The sequence below is a fragment of the Cavia porcellus genome, unplaced genomic scaffold, assembly GCF_034190915.1.
Source record: "Cavia porcellus strain 051 isolate PalLab524CR breed Dunkin Hartley unplaced genomic scaffold, mCavPor4.1 scaffold_20, whole genome shotgun sequence".
Taxonomy (NCBI): domain Eukaryota; kingdom Metazoa; phylum Chordata; class Mammalia; order Rodentia; family Caviidae; genus Cavia; species Cavia porcellus.
In genome coordinates, this window is record NW_026947503.1 from 47,425,334 (window position 1) to 47,441,281 (window position 15,948).

The 15,948-nt window shown below is 36.3% G+C and overlaps 1 protein-coding gene across 17 annotated transcripts in view; it reads right to left on the minus strand.

Annotated features, from left to right (window-relative positions):
* Positions 1-15,948, minus strand: part of Dtna (dystrobrevin alpha) — a 371,976-nt gene that overhangs the window by 280,562 nt on the left and 75,466 nt on the right. For 8 of the 17 annotated variants that reach the window (XM_063231783.1, XM_013157134.3, XM_063231780.1 and 5 more), the window contains exon 1: positions 1,167-1,532. The exons of 2 other annotated variants lie outside the window; for them this stretch is intronic. The gene's annotated coding sequence lies outside the window, so the exon portion shown is untranslated. 7 more of the 17 variants (XM_013157135.3, XM_013157136.3, XM_063231775.1 and 4 more) reach the window with 6 other exon arrangements.

Genomic DNA, 15,948 nt, shown 5'->3' on the forward strand with positions numbered 1-15,948 from the left:
CTTATCAAAGTAGAGTAAGATTCATATTAAATGGTTGATTGTACCTAGGAGAGTCAGTTTAGTTCATTTGAATCTGGTCTACTTGACAAAGCAAAAACTAGTTGCTTACGTTTAACAGCTAACTGTTCAGCTCCACATTCTGGAGGAAGAGCGTCAGCAGCAGATTTATTTTCCCCATATAAAGTAGAATTTCCAATTCACACCATGTACTCAGTAACTATTATGGCCAGTATTTACTCAGAAGGAATGCCGTGCAAGTTTAGAAAAGCTAGCCTCAGGAGCAGAGGGAGAGGCCATTTGACCAAACAAGAAACAAAACCTATACATGGGCAAAACATGCAGAAATGAAGTATGTCATTCTCTCTTTTAATGAAAAAATGTTTCTAAGTCCTAAAAACACTGCTTGGCATGAGCAAGTTGGGCAACCCTTACCCTCCCTGTTCTTTCAAGCTCTGTGTAGTCAATACCTCTATCACTTAGCAAATATCAGCTTTCTTGGAAGAGGGGAACCTGCTTGGAATTAATGAGGTCACACACACACACACACACACACACACACACACACACAGATACACACAGATACACACACACGCACACACACACACAAAACCTATTAATAAACTATTCTCTTTGATGGAAATTGTCCATTTTTCTAAGTTACTTAAAAAAACAGAATGTTTCCTAGTGGCTGTTACGTAGTTTTAGACAGCTCATAAAGACCACCTTTCCCCTGCCTCTTGAAACTTTTTTTTAAATTGGAAAGTGACTTAATGCCACTAAGTCAAGAAGAACTGACCTGCACGTCACAACAGTCCAGTTTCACCCAGTGGCATGATAAACACGGTGACATTGAGTCTGTTTTGGAAAGTAACAACTGATACTGTAATTCAGTAAACTCAGGGAGCTTAAGAGTTAAGAGAAGGACAAACAAAGGTAAGGGCAAAACTGAAGTCACAAACCTGCAAGGTAAGTTTTAAAACAAAGCTACAATAGTCTATTTTGTTGTACTCCCCAAAATGTGCAGTACCAAAGAGCTCACGAAAAGGCAGCTGCACACCCCACAGAATCTTCATGAGCACTTCTTCATTTACACCAATAAAAGAGAAAAATTCCGTATGAACCTTTCCAGAGAAGCGATGCACTTCACAGGCAACCTTTCCACTTACCCTGGAGTATGCACACCATGATCTCTTAGATCCTTTTAATTCCAGGACATCCAGAACATACATGAATTCTTAGCACATTCACTGGAAGAGCAAACTTTCACCGAATTGTTAATTGCCAGCGAGGAGATCATCACAAGGCTCCCTGGAATTCTGGGGCGAGATAGGAGTTTAAAATCCAGCTTCCAGCTCCTGGTGTATACTGTGTCTATCTTTAACTTGAAAATGATTTGGTTTCACATTCCACTGGAGTCCCACTGGCAGATGCCTTTGGTAAGCTCACCAATGGCAGGCCTTCAGCGGGCAACGTCCCCCACCCGCAGACCCAGCTTCCGCCGCTTCATCCCGGGCTGATTTACTCAGCTGTCTTTTTACCTGTCTCTGCCAGGCCCAAAGCAGCCGCCTCCATTGATGGCTATTAGGGAAACGCTTCCAGGCTGAGGATCAGCCGGCACTCACTGCGCTCCCTCTGTCCTCCCCTCCCCCCACTCACTGCCAGAAACCAACTGACTTCCAAACTTGGCTGCCTGAAAAAGAATGTTCTCTGATTGGCATTCCTGGAGCAGAGAGCGGGGAGGCAGCTCAAATTTTCTCCAGCTACTCTGCACCAATCACTTCCCAGGTATAGGCAGTTCCAGCGAGGAACTTTCTTAGACTTAGCTTTGAGGAGAACGGAACAACTTCTTAGGGGCATTGAAAACGTTGTTGTAAGGTAAAATTTATATTTTCATAAGCATATGTAATTTCACCTAGAAATAAAAGAGCACCCCCTTTTTTTTGGTTAGAAGTTGCGTGAGTCTTAGAAAATGGCTTGTGATCCATTAAAGGAGGGGATTTGATAGGGTTGGGGGAGGGGGGCTACTGAATCTGTGGATTTTCTGTAAGATAAAAATTTGCTTATAGGAACTGCGGAAAAATTGATTTTAATAATTATGTAATATATTCCAAACAGCAGGACGAGGGTAGAAGAGATGTTTCTAGCTCTCTGTTGAACTTTCTTTTTATAACTGTTTTACAAACCTTATGAGGGATGGGAAAGCGAGAGAGAGAGAGAGAGAGAGAGAGAGAGAGAGAGAGAGCGCATACACATATTTCTGAAAGAAGGGAAACTGAGTGAATGAAATGAGGAAAAGATACATTTCTTGAAATGCAGAAGGCCCCTTTAAGTCACAATCTATTAACATTTATTTGGTGGTTCCTGGGATCAAAAGATCTGTTACTGAAAGTAACTTATGCTTTATGAGCAACTTGGTGAATTTATTACATGCATTCTGATGGGCCTCACCACTTCTTCAAAGTCCTGCGAAAGCCTTTCTTCTGTTGTGCTTTGACACATCACAGTCCCGCATCCTCAGCTTTGGGCCACTGTCAGCTGGCTGGGCTGGGGTGGTGCTGTGGTTGCTGCTGCTGCTGGGCTCATGGGAACATCTCAAATCTATTTAATGGCACTGGTTGCCTCCACAAAGAAGGCTTTCTGGTTTTGTTTGTTGTTGGTTTACATTTCTTTTTAGATTATCTCTTACCACATTAGAGCAAGATCTTTTTACAAAATCATGAATGAAATACTTGCTTGACAAGTTTGACTATACTACTGTTTTGCTGTTGTGATGTCCCATCAGGCTCCGTGGCCTACCAATTCCTTGTTACTTATTCTGCTGCTAGATGTCCATAAATGATTTTTTACTGGGTAAAGAGGAGGAAGAAGTGTTATTTTTAACCCCAAAGCGAATCACCTTAAGGAAAGTACAGGCCATCAGCAGTGCTGCTGGATGGGGGTCTCTCTCCTTCTCCATACCATTTTTCATAGGTTGAAACAGACATTTCCCACCATTTTCTGTAGGTTAAACAGACACTTTTGCATTTCGGTTTCTCAGTTTCAATGAACACTTCTCCTTTGTGCTAGTGTTTATGTAGGCCATTAATAAATTCATAAACAAAAGGGAAGAACCTTGAAAGTAGCAAGTATCTGTGTTTCTGTTTCTTTTCCCCTTTATCAAGAACTGTCCTTCTGAAGGCCACTGGGTGTCTCAAAGCCCTGGTGACCTAGGGGAGTCAGCAGAGTGGGTGGCAGACCGCTGGGGTCACATGCAGCACACTGGTCATTTCTGTTGTGTTTCTGAACACTAGCACAAAGCTAACACTCAAAAATGTGTGTGGAAACTGAGTACTTGTACTACGAGTATTGTATGTAAACTATGGAACGTGATTATCTATTGACTCACACTTCATTTTATTTTATCTTATTTTAATATTGGGAAATTGAACTCAGGACCTTGAGCTTGCCAGGTAAGTGCCGTGCTACTGAGTTATATTCCTGGCCCTCACGTTTTAGATAAAAACAATTTGCCTTTGTCTTAATGACTTTAGCTCTCTCATTAATGTCTTAATGACTTTACCACTCCCTTTATGCAAAATTAACCAACTGATCAAAAAAAACATATGTATTTAAATATATATGTTGGCAAAGCCACACAAAAATTATATACTGTGTATGTGCATGTGTGTGTGTTCAGGCATAATACTGACCCCAAATAGGACAAATACTTGTTAAATTCACTTAAGGTGATCTCCCTGGCCTGTAAGAAAAATAGAGAAAGGAGAAAGTATTAGCTGTTCTAATATTTCCCCTTAACTTGTAAAGTTAACAGTTTTCTTTATTAGACAGTTACTGGCTGTTTGCCGTACTGCAACGTTCATTAATCAAATATCCCTTTTGATCATGTCCCTATTTCCACATTTTTTTATTTTTTGCCTGGGCATCGAACTCATCACCTTGCATTTGCAAGCAGGCACTTACACCACTAAGCTAAACCTCAGCCCTCCACTTATGTTTTTACCCACGCCAATCCTCAAAACTCCAGAACACTGCAAAACATTATTAGGATCCTTATTAGTCCAGAAATACGGTGGAGTGAGCACAGTGGAAAATTTTTTCTTAGTTTTACCCCCTTAACCTTCACAAGGCAATTGATAAGATTTACGGTGCCTACAACTCAGTCTTTATCCTGAGTAAATATTGTTTTTCTCTTTCGTAAGCACTACATGAGAGTTAGGATTGATCAGAAAAATAGCTTTTAGGGCTTGCCTCCAAAGAAAACCTGGGCATGGAACAAGCAAATCAGATACCCTTAATTTATCATGAACAAGCAGCTAATCTTGGCTCCATTCTTTAAAAACAGACAGGATGGTCACAGTCTTGGGGAGGCTGACTGCTGGTGGTAGCCTCCTTGCAGTGGTGCAGAGAAGGTTTAAATTTAGATCCTAGTTGAATTTTGAGGCATCCATGTGTATAAAAATCCTGGTCCCTCAAAAGCAAATGGCACTTGTCAGTTTTTCCCCTTTCCTTTAAGTGACTAATATAGATAGTATTCTCAATGTGATATTTTTGGAGTTGAGATTTTACCTTTTGCATCTCATTTAATTTTAAAAGCATACGCTGTTTCTTCAAAAACTAAAATTTTAAGAAGGGGCTCATACTTTTGTTCAAAGGGACAAAAACTAATAAATATAAGCAGTAGTTGTTTGAAAAGTAATTAAAATAGTTACTTCCCCAAAAAAGTACAAAAAACAGTTTTGAAAAAAAACAGAGGCTCTACATTAACATATATGAAAGAGATTCAAAACAGCAGGATGTTACATATAATTCTAATAAATGCAAATGAATTTAAAATTCTCAATGCCACCACCAGGTGTATAGCCAAAGGAAAAGAAACCATCACTGAATAAAGATATGTGCAATCCTATTCCCATGTTTATTATAACATTATTGACTATAACCAATATGGGAAAGAGACTAAGTGTTCATCAACAGAAGAATGAAGAAAGAAGTTACAACATGTATACACAGAATGGAATATTATGCCATTGTGAAATAGGAGGGCCTGCCATTTGTGATGACATGGTTGAATCTAGAGGACATTATGTTGAGTGACATAAACCAGAAAGAAAAAATACTACATGGTTTCACTTACATGTATAATCTAAAAAATAAACAAAAATCAAATACAGAGTTAATAAAATGGTGGACACTGGGGAGGGTGAAGAGTGGAGGTGGGAATGTGAAGATGTACGTCAAGAGGTACACGTTATGTAGTATGGATAAATTAGAGCTTTAGCTTGTAGCATGTGCATTGTCTGCTGAAAATCTGCCAAGACAAAAGTTAACTGCCATAGGAGATACGTTAATTTGCTTGACTGTAGTAACCACTTGGCTGTGTATATCAACACGTCTATCAAAATATCATGACATGCATTTTAAATCTATACAATAAAAAAGAAAGCAGAAGAGTTTGCTGTGTAATCTTATTAAACACCAGTCAACTTAAAAAGCGGGTGAAATGGGTATCCATTGTGGGTGCTGATCGTGTGACAACAACCCTATTCTTTGAAAAGGCCATGTGCACAAATAATCCTAATATACCTGGTAGAGAAAAATGGAGAATGAGGATAATTTTGATGATAGTAGAATGTCAACTTAGGTTTAAAATTAATACTTAGGTTTAAAATTGGTGTATCAGTATACATGTGTGACGGCTGATCTTGACTGTCAACTTGCCTGGTTTGAGAGCTGCCTTGGAGATTGGTAAAGTAGACTTCAGGTATGCCTGGGTGGGTCATGCAGGTAGGCTAAGGCTGTATCTGGTCCCTGGCCCCTTCTTAACTGGTGATCTTCCCAGTTTACCAGCCCGCGATTACCAGCCCAGGAAGCAGCCACTTCAACCAGGCAAAGAAAAATAGCTAAAGGGGAGGTTTAGGATATTTGGCTCCAGGGCATCAGGATGAGTGTTTTGTGTTTTCTTCTGATGAAAATTTAGAAATATTTTCACTTTTCATGATCTGGTAGTCAAATTTGTATGCTTTAGACATTTCATAATACTGAAATGGATCTTAAATCTGTAGGCATATTTACTGCAAACATTTTTGATAAACTACTTCTAATTGTTAGGTGGCTGTGTTTGTTAGAATAGTTTTGATAAAAGTTAAAAATCATCCTTACCTTTGTATTAATAAATTTCCTGAACTTTTTTCTTCTACTTGTATTTTACTTTCTGCATCTCTCCATTCCACTGAGGATGGCTATTGCAGCCTCTTGCATTTACTTCTATGAAAGTGACAGGCCACCTTTGTTTGATTGGAACTAAGGGATTTTTGAGTGCTAAAACTATGGAAGTCTAAACAAATCAAAATAAGTTGGTCATCTCATATTTGCAATTTAAAAAGTTATGTGCATTTTAAAATAAAGACTAGCTTTTTTATGAAGGTGCTTGGGCACAATTCTACGAAAATATGAATTTCATTTGTCTTTATCCTTTGTTAGCTATACAACCAGGAAATGCCAGCTTCTAATAAGCACCGTTCCTTCATCCCTATTGTGAGGATAATAGTAAGAGTTGATGCAACTGTACATGAGATATGTATGTGGAATATACTGATGTATAAATCTATACCATATTTTACACAAATTTTATGTAAGATTATATAGTTATTTTCAGAATAGTTTATACTTATTTTTAGACTAAGAAAGAATGGAAGCATTCAGAAAAGGCTCACTGATTTACACCTTTACAACATGTGGGCTTGAAAGGAGAGAGAGGAGAGGAGAGGGAGGAGAGAGTGACAGAAGCAATGTTTATCTTTTAGAAATATCTTTCAGAATTTAATTTTGTCTTAAATAAAACTCATCAAATTAAAAATGTTTTAATTTTTGAGAGATTCTGTAGCTCCAATAACAAGCAACACAATGTGTTTAGAAAAAATGTGGATTACTTTCACTAAAAAATACTGTTTTTTTTGGTATTCTTTCCCTTTGGAGGGGGACGTGTGCTTCCCTTTGTGAGATTAAAGTCAACCCCAATCTGAGAGCAGCCATTTCTGTGCTCATTTCTAGGTGGAAATGGAATGTCAGCCCTCATCCTAGATGCAAAGAAACATGTCTTAGTGCATGTAACATCTGTTGTCTCTGGTATTGGAGCAAAACGAAAATGTATTTAATCTCATTTAAAAGCTGAGTACATTTTTACAAGTATTCAGGCCACTCTTAAAACTAAAATCCTGGTTCTAATCCAAGTTCTTGAAGATATATTCAGGATTAGAAATATGACAGGGCTGTGTTGTCTGATGAAAGAAAATGGCAAGTGACAGCCAACTAGATGGAATTTGTTAGTTATTATAATCTGCTTACTCTTTTGGGAACAGTTGTTCTCCACATGAGCATGTGGCTATCACCACTTTTCAAACTTGTTATTCTACTATGGCTCACTGACCTTAACAATGATAAGTGTCTCTCCTTCTGCAGAAGCTCAGTGGTGAGGCCAGTGACCCCAGGCCACTCTGTCCTCGCTTTCCCTAGGCCTCCATCAGGAATATGGGAAAGACAGTGAAGAAAGCTGAAGATTCCCTTTGACTCTTTCCCCAGCTACAGCTCTAGGAATATTAGAGGGTCAATAACTTCCTAAGAACTTCATGGGATATTCTTACAGAAATAGGGTAGAATATATATTTTAGAAATCTAATGTATTCAGAGTTATTTAGTATGAAGAGAAAAGCTAGTGTAGAAGTGATTCAAGACAAAGCTTGCCTCAGATAACAAAATGTCCAAATCAGCCCCATACACTAACGGCTCTGATAGTTTATGAGGGAAATAACTTCACTATCAGATTTTTCTTTGTCTTTCAACTAAACGAAAGCATAAAATAATTGTGAATATAATTTTTCTTGTCCTGACTTGAGTATGGCTTAACTGATAGTTTAGGCAGAACTTCAGTTTCAGAAGAAAGCATTTACTTTTAAAAGATACACAATTTTTGGAAATGAGGGCATTATTTATAATTATATATTTTCAGATATTTAATTCCATATACATATGATGAAAGTTTTAATAGAAGAGCCTACAAGTAACTTCAGAATAAAAGACTTCTTCATTTTAATTGACTGTTATACCTCACTGTGTCTAATATAGATAATTATAGGCCTGGCTGGGATTTATTTTTTATTTTAGCATTGTATATAGTTAGGGAGAAATCTGTTGTCCCCCCAAACAAAGCAAAGTTGGGGGAGACTGTTGTTGAATTTGGTGAAATTATTTTCAAAGGATATTTGCGAATTTGTTCTCTTCTTAAGGCCATGCTAAAGACTAAAGGCAAAGAATTACAGTTAAAGTGGTAACAGAGGTATATGAGAGCATCATTTAGGATATGAAGTAATCTTCATCACTAACAATTAAGAGCTAAAGATGCCCTCTCTCTGGACTTCTAAAGGCATTGGTGAGCCAAATCTAACTAAAGCTGTAGCAAAGCTCAGAGCCAGATCCAATGCATATTAAATTTAGTGAGACCCCAACTCAAAAACAAACAAAAAAATTTAAAAGTTCACTGTTAGAGCACTTTATTATCACAAGTTCAATCCCCAGTATCACAAAGCAAGCAAACAAACAAACTTCAATGAAGTACAGTGAAAAATATCAATAGAAGATGTATAATTGAAATAAAAATATTTAAGTAATTCAAAAGAAGGCACACAAATAAGAAGCACAGGAATAAAGAATAGATAAAATGCACAGGAAGTAAATGCCAAGACATTAAACTTACACATAATGATACCAAACATGTTAAATGTAAGTGCACTAAACACTCCTCTATCAAGCTAAATATAAAAACAGAGTGCATGCTAACTCTATTTATAAGAAATATATTTACTTTCAATTTAAAAATAGATCAATTGGAAATAAAATAGTGAAAAAAGATGCTAGCGTGTCAATCATTATGTACTCCAAATGTACTAATAAAAATTTTAAAAATATAAGGAGAGTAGATTTCAAGGTATATTATTAGGGGTAAAGAAGACTATTTCATGCTGACAAAAGCATTAATTCATCAAGAAGATATAAACCTAAAAATATCTTTGAATAACATGAAGCAATACATGGACAGAATTTTAGGGAGAATACACTATCTGTAATTCTTATTAAAGTTAAGCAAAAATGCCTTTAAGGGCCTTTATCTCAACACACACATGAATGCATGCATACACACACACACACACCATTCACCATTACACCTTCACTGACCACTGATAAACAAGTACAAGCAAAACCCTCTGGGACTTCCTAAGCCAGGATGCATGTTGTAAGGATATAGTCTAGAAGACTGGTGCAGAAAAGAGGTAGCTTCAGCACGGAATTTTCTGGCAGCCAGCAAGCTTAGATTCACAGATATGCCATGATAGGGGTTTTGCTTCCCACTTTGGCGAGTAAAAAACAGCTTCATCCATTTTTCTGGGGGAGCCTACAAACTGTTATCAATTTTTTGGTGCTCCATACTGGGATAAGAATGGGGTAAAACATGTTCACATCCATGAGCGTCTCCCATTGGTTTGCCTTGATTGCCAATTGTAGCTCAGCCCAGGACTCAGATTTTCCCCAGGGATTGGAGCTACAGGAAACTATAACTGGGTTTAACAAGCCATCAGTTTACTTTATAAATGGAGGAAGAAAGAGCTTAATGGAATGTTTTCTGCTCCAACTGAAGAAAACATTAGGAATTTTTTGGGAGCCTCTAGCATTTTAAGAAAGGTTATAAAGCACTGGAGAACTCTTTGTTAGAGGCTAGACTTGAAATGGTTACTTAAAATGCTGTACCCAGAAGCAGATATTCAATAACAAACAGGCCCTAATTTTATTGAAGTTAATATGGGCTTTCTAGGAAAAACATAAAGAAGCAGTCTAAATATCTAGAACATGATAAGGTGATGATTGATGTTATAAGAAAGATAAAGTTACTAAAAGATAAAATCCATTCAATCCTAAGGAGTTTAAACTAAAAATAACCTTGAAAATTATATCAGAAGAGTAAAACACAACTACAGATATTATTGAAGAAAAATTTGGGTGAAAGAAAATTTTTGTTTTGGTGCTGGGGATCAAACTCACAACCTTGCTCTTGCCAGGTAAGTGCTTATGCCACTGAGCTAAATCCTCGGCCCTGAAAATTGAAATCATCAGAAAAGCTGAAATCTACTTGCATCTGACAGTAAAGCATGGAAAGAAAGACTGAGTGAGCTCAATTACAAGGGATAAAAGGTGAAAGCTCAGGAGTGTGGATAAAGAAGACTCATCAAACCTAGAATCTGACTGATTACTAGAATTTGACTGAATGCAACAGATTTATTTTCTGTCCTTTGAGAGGATACAGATGTCACTAGGAGCTGAACATAATAAAAGGGTCAGAAATTGGAAACCATTTAGGTAAGAAGTTTTGAAGAAATAAGTTTACCATCAATTAAATGCTTCTTTACAAATTTCTGAAAAGGTTAATCAAATATAGAATCAATTGACTAACAAAGGTAAATGAACTTCCACATATTAAATCTCCAAAACCAGGCTGCGTCTTCAGAATCAAAATGAGAAGACAGTGCAATTCAAAGCCTTGACAAGAAACTAACGATAGCACTGTATCACTATAATGCTTTTATTCTTTTGTTTTGATTGGTTTTATTCGGTTGTGTTTTGATTTTATTATGTGTGATGGTATAGACAACTGTGTTGAAGAAAAAGAGACATTATAGTAACCATCATTCATTTCCTGTTATCTGCTTTTGAAGTCCTGTAATGCTTTCATTCTTTTGTTTTGTTCTGGTTTTAGTTTGTTTTCTATTACTCGATTTCAGTATGTGTAAAGGTACGGTCAGCTACTTTGAAGAAAACAAGAGACATTATGGTAGCCATTGTTGACTTCCTATTGTCTTGTTCTGAAGTCCTGTCATGCTTTCATTTTGATTGATTTTATACTATTTTGTTTTGTTTGAATTTATTGTGTGTGAAGGTATAGACAACTATTTTTAAGAAAACAAGAGACATTATGGTAGCCACTGCTGATTTCCTGTTGTCTTGTTTTGAAGTCCTGTGTTGTTTGCATTGTTCTGTTCTGATTTGCTTTGTTCTGTTTTGTTTTATTCTCTTTAAAATTAAAAAAATTTTAAAAAAAAGAAAGAAAGTGAAACCTCACAAGACACTAACCATACAGACAACAGACTTTAGGAGAGACTAGAAATGTTTCACAGCAGATAGAAATATCAGCCTTCCCTGAGGAGCTGATGCCTATATGATACAGGGTACATCCAGCTGCACCCCACAAAGCTCATTCTGTCATATGCAGGGCTTTGGGGAGGTGATTAAATTATGCAGCTAGCACAGTTGGCCTGTTGTTGGGAGGCGAGTTCTGGGCTGCGGGGACTGGTCATTGGGATATGGCCTGGAAGGGTATATCCGGATCCCTGGCTCCTCGCTTCTCTTTGGGCTTTCTGGTCACTGTGAAGTGAGCAGTCATGCCCCTCTATCATGCCACTTTGCTTTGGAGCCAGCCAACCCTTCAAATTGTGAGCCAAAATAAACTTTTCTTCCTTTAAACTGTCAACGTGGCATATTTTGTCTTGGCCACAAGGAAAGTGATGAAAATACCATAGAAAATAATTATTTATTTTTCTATTATGTTTTAAGTAGTAAAATCATTATACTCTGATGTGATTAACCAGCAAATTATAACAGCAAAAGAAAAGATTACCATAGTATTAAGAGAAACAAAATTTCTTTTATTCATGAAACTAAACAACTACATACATTTGAAAGATCAAGGGTCAAAATCTGTTGACAAATCATTTTTTGTTCCTTTGGAAAATGTTTGCCAAACCATTTTCTCATATAATTTAAGAATATAGTTGAAATATATTCATATTTGATTCCATTTGCTTTTAAACATTGAATCTTATATGTAGAATCTAAAGAAGTTCAACTCAAAGAGAGAGTAGAATCGAGGTTTCCAAAAGTTGGATAAGTTAGTGTTAAGGGCATGTTAGTTAAAAAAATACAGAACTGCAGTTAAAAAGCAGGACTGAGTTTGAGAGATCTATTGTATAACACCCTAACTCTAGTTAGTAACAATGTACTATATTTGGAAACTCCCAGAAGAAGATTTGAAGTACTTTCATCACACAAAATGGTAACTATAGGTGCTCATATAAATGTTAATTAACTCAACTGAGCCATTTCACAATGTATACTACTTCAAAACATCGTATTGTGAAATATATAATTTTTCAATTAAAAATAATATAAAGAGGATCTGCCCCTAATATAATTCTTTGCCACTGTCTCAGAAGCTAACAATAATGGCATATGGGATATGTCAATATGTAACTACCTGTGCAAATCAAATATACCTTACATAGACAAATGCATTTTTATCAGCAGTTACTTAGAAACATCTTAAAATTTGGATTTTAAGCATTTGAATATATTAGTGGCTTTGGGGGTACACAGATAAGGAGGCTGTAAGGTTTTAAGAGTCATTCTTGTTCATAATATTCCTTTAGAGTCCTAAATTTATATTATTAGGTAGCTGTTTACCTGGTAAGATGTTATCAAATATGTTTAACAACTTTTCAAACACAGAGTTTAGAGGAATAATGGAAAGCAGAAAAAGAAAAGCTGGGCAGAAGCTACTAAGCATAAAGCTAGTTGTGTGTTTAGCATGGGAGCAGGGCAGAAGGGAAGGCAGTCCACTGATATTCACTGCCTACTGTGTTCAAAGGGACCTGATCTCTGTTGACCTACTTAATTCTTCAGGATCCTACAGATCCTATTTGATGAATTATATCCATTTTGTGGATTGAAAAATGGAATATTTGAGTCATTAAATTATTTGCCCCAGGCCCAGAATTAGTAAGTGAAGGTGCAGTACATAAATTTGATCATGTGTCTATGTGATTTCAAAGCCCTTTTTAAAATATTGTGCTTAGGAGTAAAGAAGCTACCTTCCTGGAACACGTTCACTAAGTAGGCAGTAAAATTTGAAGTTTTTAGATATGGTGCTTGCCACTCCATTGCAAAGCAAATGCAGTGAGGTGTTTGAGTTGAATGGCCCTGGGAAGGAATCTCACCAGCTGAGAGTGGAATTGGTGAGCCTGCACCTAGGTCAGACCCTGCAGAAGTCAAGAGGAAAAGCAAAACTGGTGGGAGAAATGGGGAATATAATTTAATTTGCTTCATAACCTCAGTAAGAGTTGCCAGAGTCTGACCCCCTGGGTTCACGTTTCACCTTCGCTATGTCTTGCCGTGGGTCACTTAAATCTCGTAAGCCTATTTCCTAATTGCAAAAAAGATGGTAATAATATTTCCTTCACTAAGTAGTTGCTGTGAGTACTAAATGAGTTCCTATGTGTAAAATATTTGGAAAGTTGCTTAGGAAGTAATAAGCTCGTTAGTTTCTATCATCATATCATCATCATTATCACTGACAGTAAATATGTGAAGCAAGGCATTCTCATTTAGGTCATCTTCTATGAAAGTGAAACATCTAGGAAAACTAAAGAAACAATCAATGTGAATAAGCCCAGGAAGCCTTCAACATAACAACGCCTGGCTGTGTATGGCTAATTGAATCAGAATCTCTGGGATTGGGTATGTGTATCTGTTTGTTTAAAAACTCCTCCTGCATTCTGATGCACAGCCACAGTATGGAACTTTAACTCCTCTAATCACATGTTTGTTTGTTTGTTTCCCCCCTAATCTTTCTTGTTGGAATTGAGAGAAAATTAGTCAGTTTTACCTTTTATATATGAGTTATGTAATTGAATATCTGAATGGGGTTTTGGTATGATTTAAAGAGTTTACAAAAATGCCTTTTATTTTAAATGAAATTAGTGATTATGGACATTTGTGTATGTCTTATAATACCAGGAAAAATTAGCTGTGTACTACTGAAATTTATAGAACAATACCTGATATTAAACATAACAATTGCTGCATGATATCTACCATACACTTCATTTGTGAAGTGGTATGCGTGTATGACAAATAATAGATACTTTTGGAATGGGGTAGGTTGAATTAAACTATCTAGCTATGCTATACAAATCACAAAGACAGAATGGCACTGAGAAGAAGCCTTTGTGAAAAACTAGAGACTAGGTATGGAGTAGTAAATTTCATTAATTCAAAGTAACAATGGGATAACATAGCTGCCAACATCAAACTAGGTACTTACTAAGAATACCTCATAATTACCTGGTAAATTTGTGCATGTTCAGGCTCCTCTGTCTGAATTCAGGGCAGGTCATTCATAAACTGATTGAGATAAGTATCTTTTAAGGTGAGAGCACTAGTGACTTTACAAGGTACAGGCTGACAAAATGCGAGGAATTTTTGGTATTTATGGTAATAGTTTTAAACCCTGGCAACAATTTAGAAACACTGATAAGTTTTAAAATTAAATACTGATGCCTGAGACTTTTACCTAGAGGTTCTTTTTTCATTGTATGGAAAAAATACAAAACAGAACTTTATAACCAAGTACTAGGAGAATAACAACAGTTAATACATAGCATATTGTCATCTTCAAAGTAGTTAGAGTAAAAGATATGGGCATAAAAAAATCTCCAATCAATATTAGCACAAACCTTTCTTTTCAATGAAATAAGAGACACTAATAATATATTTCACTTGCATTTTTGTACCTTTTCTCTTTCTTTCTTTTTCCTTTGCCATGTCTTAGTTCCTGTTATCCTTTTAAGCAATTTCTTCCCATTTCACAATACCTATTGTATATTCTAGACTTTATTTCCTCTTTCAATGTCTCACACCAGGGAGAAAAATGATGTTTACACATGCATGTGTGATTCATTTCACTTAGGAGTATGGTCTCAAGTTGCATCCATTTACCCATTCTTCTTTGTAGTATTAAGTACAAGTACTTCTTTGTAGTACTCCATTGTACAAAAATATGTTTTGATTATCCATTGCTCGGTTTATGGGCATTTGTATTGTTTCCAAGATTTTGTTATTGCAAATTGGGCACATATATCACTAGGGTATGTTTCTGATTCTTCTAGAAAGATACGCAAAGGAGAACAGCTGGGTCAAATGCATCTCAAATTCTAGCTTTTTGAGGAATCTCCATACTGATTTCCACAGCAGTTGTACCATTCTACACTCCCACCAACAGTGAAGAAGAGTTCCTTTTTTCTCCACAGCCCTTCCAGCATTTGGTATTAGTTGATTTCTTGATAGTCATTATTTCTGGAGTAAATGAAGTCTCAGCATTATTTTAGTTTGCATCTCTTAAATCACCAATGTTGAACATTTTTCACAAATTTGTTTTGCATTTGTATTTTTTGATTTGAGAAATGTATATGCATTTCAAATACATGTTTTGACTCAACCATTTAGTTTGGGGGACCTGATTCTCTTCCAATTCTTTATATGTTCTAGATCTGAGGCACAAGTGGCCAAATTTTTTTTTCCACCCTGTGGGTTATAACTTTACTCTTGGTGATTTCCTTTGCTGCACAAAAGTTTTTTAATAAGATGGGATTCCAGTGGTTGATTCTTTGAAGTATTTCCCATGAAGTTTGGGTTTTGTTGATGAAGTTTCTTCCTACACTTATATCTTCAAGATTTCTACTTGTTTTTCCAGTAGATTTAGTGTTTCTGTTTTAATATTTAAATTTTTAATACATTTTGCATTTCTTTTTGACTGAAATGTATTCCTTGTATACAGCATATTGTTGGATGTTGTTTCTTGATCCAACAATGGTCTGCTGTTGGTCTGTTTGGTGAATTGAGGTCATTTACAATGATGGTTTTAACTGATATGTATTGGCTTATCTTTGTCACATTATTTTATCACTGTTCATCCCTCCTCTGTTTAATAGCTTGCTCTGCCTGATGTTTTCTTTCTTTTGTTCTTAGAGTTGTGGTCATTTTTGTCTCTCTCTAGAATATTTTTCAGTAGTC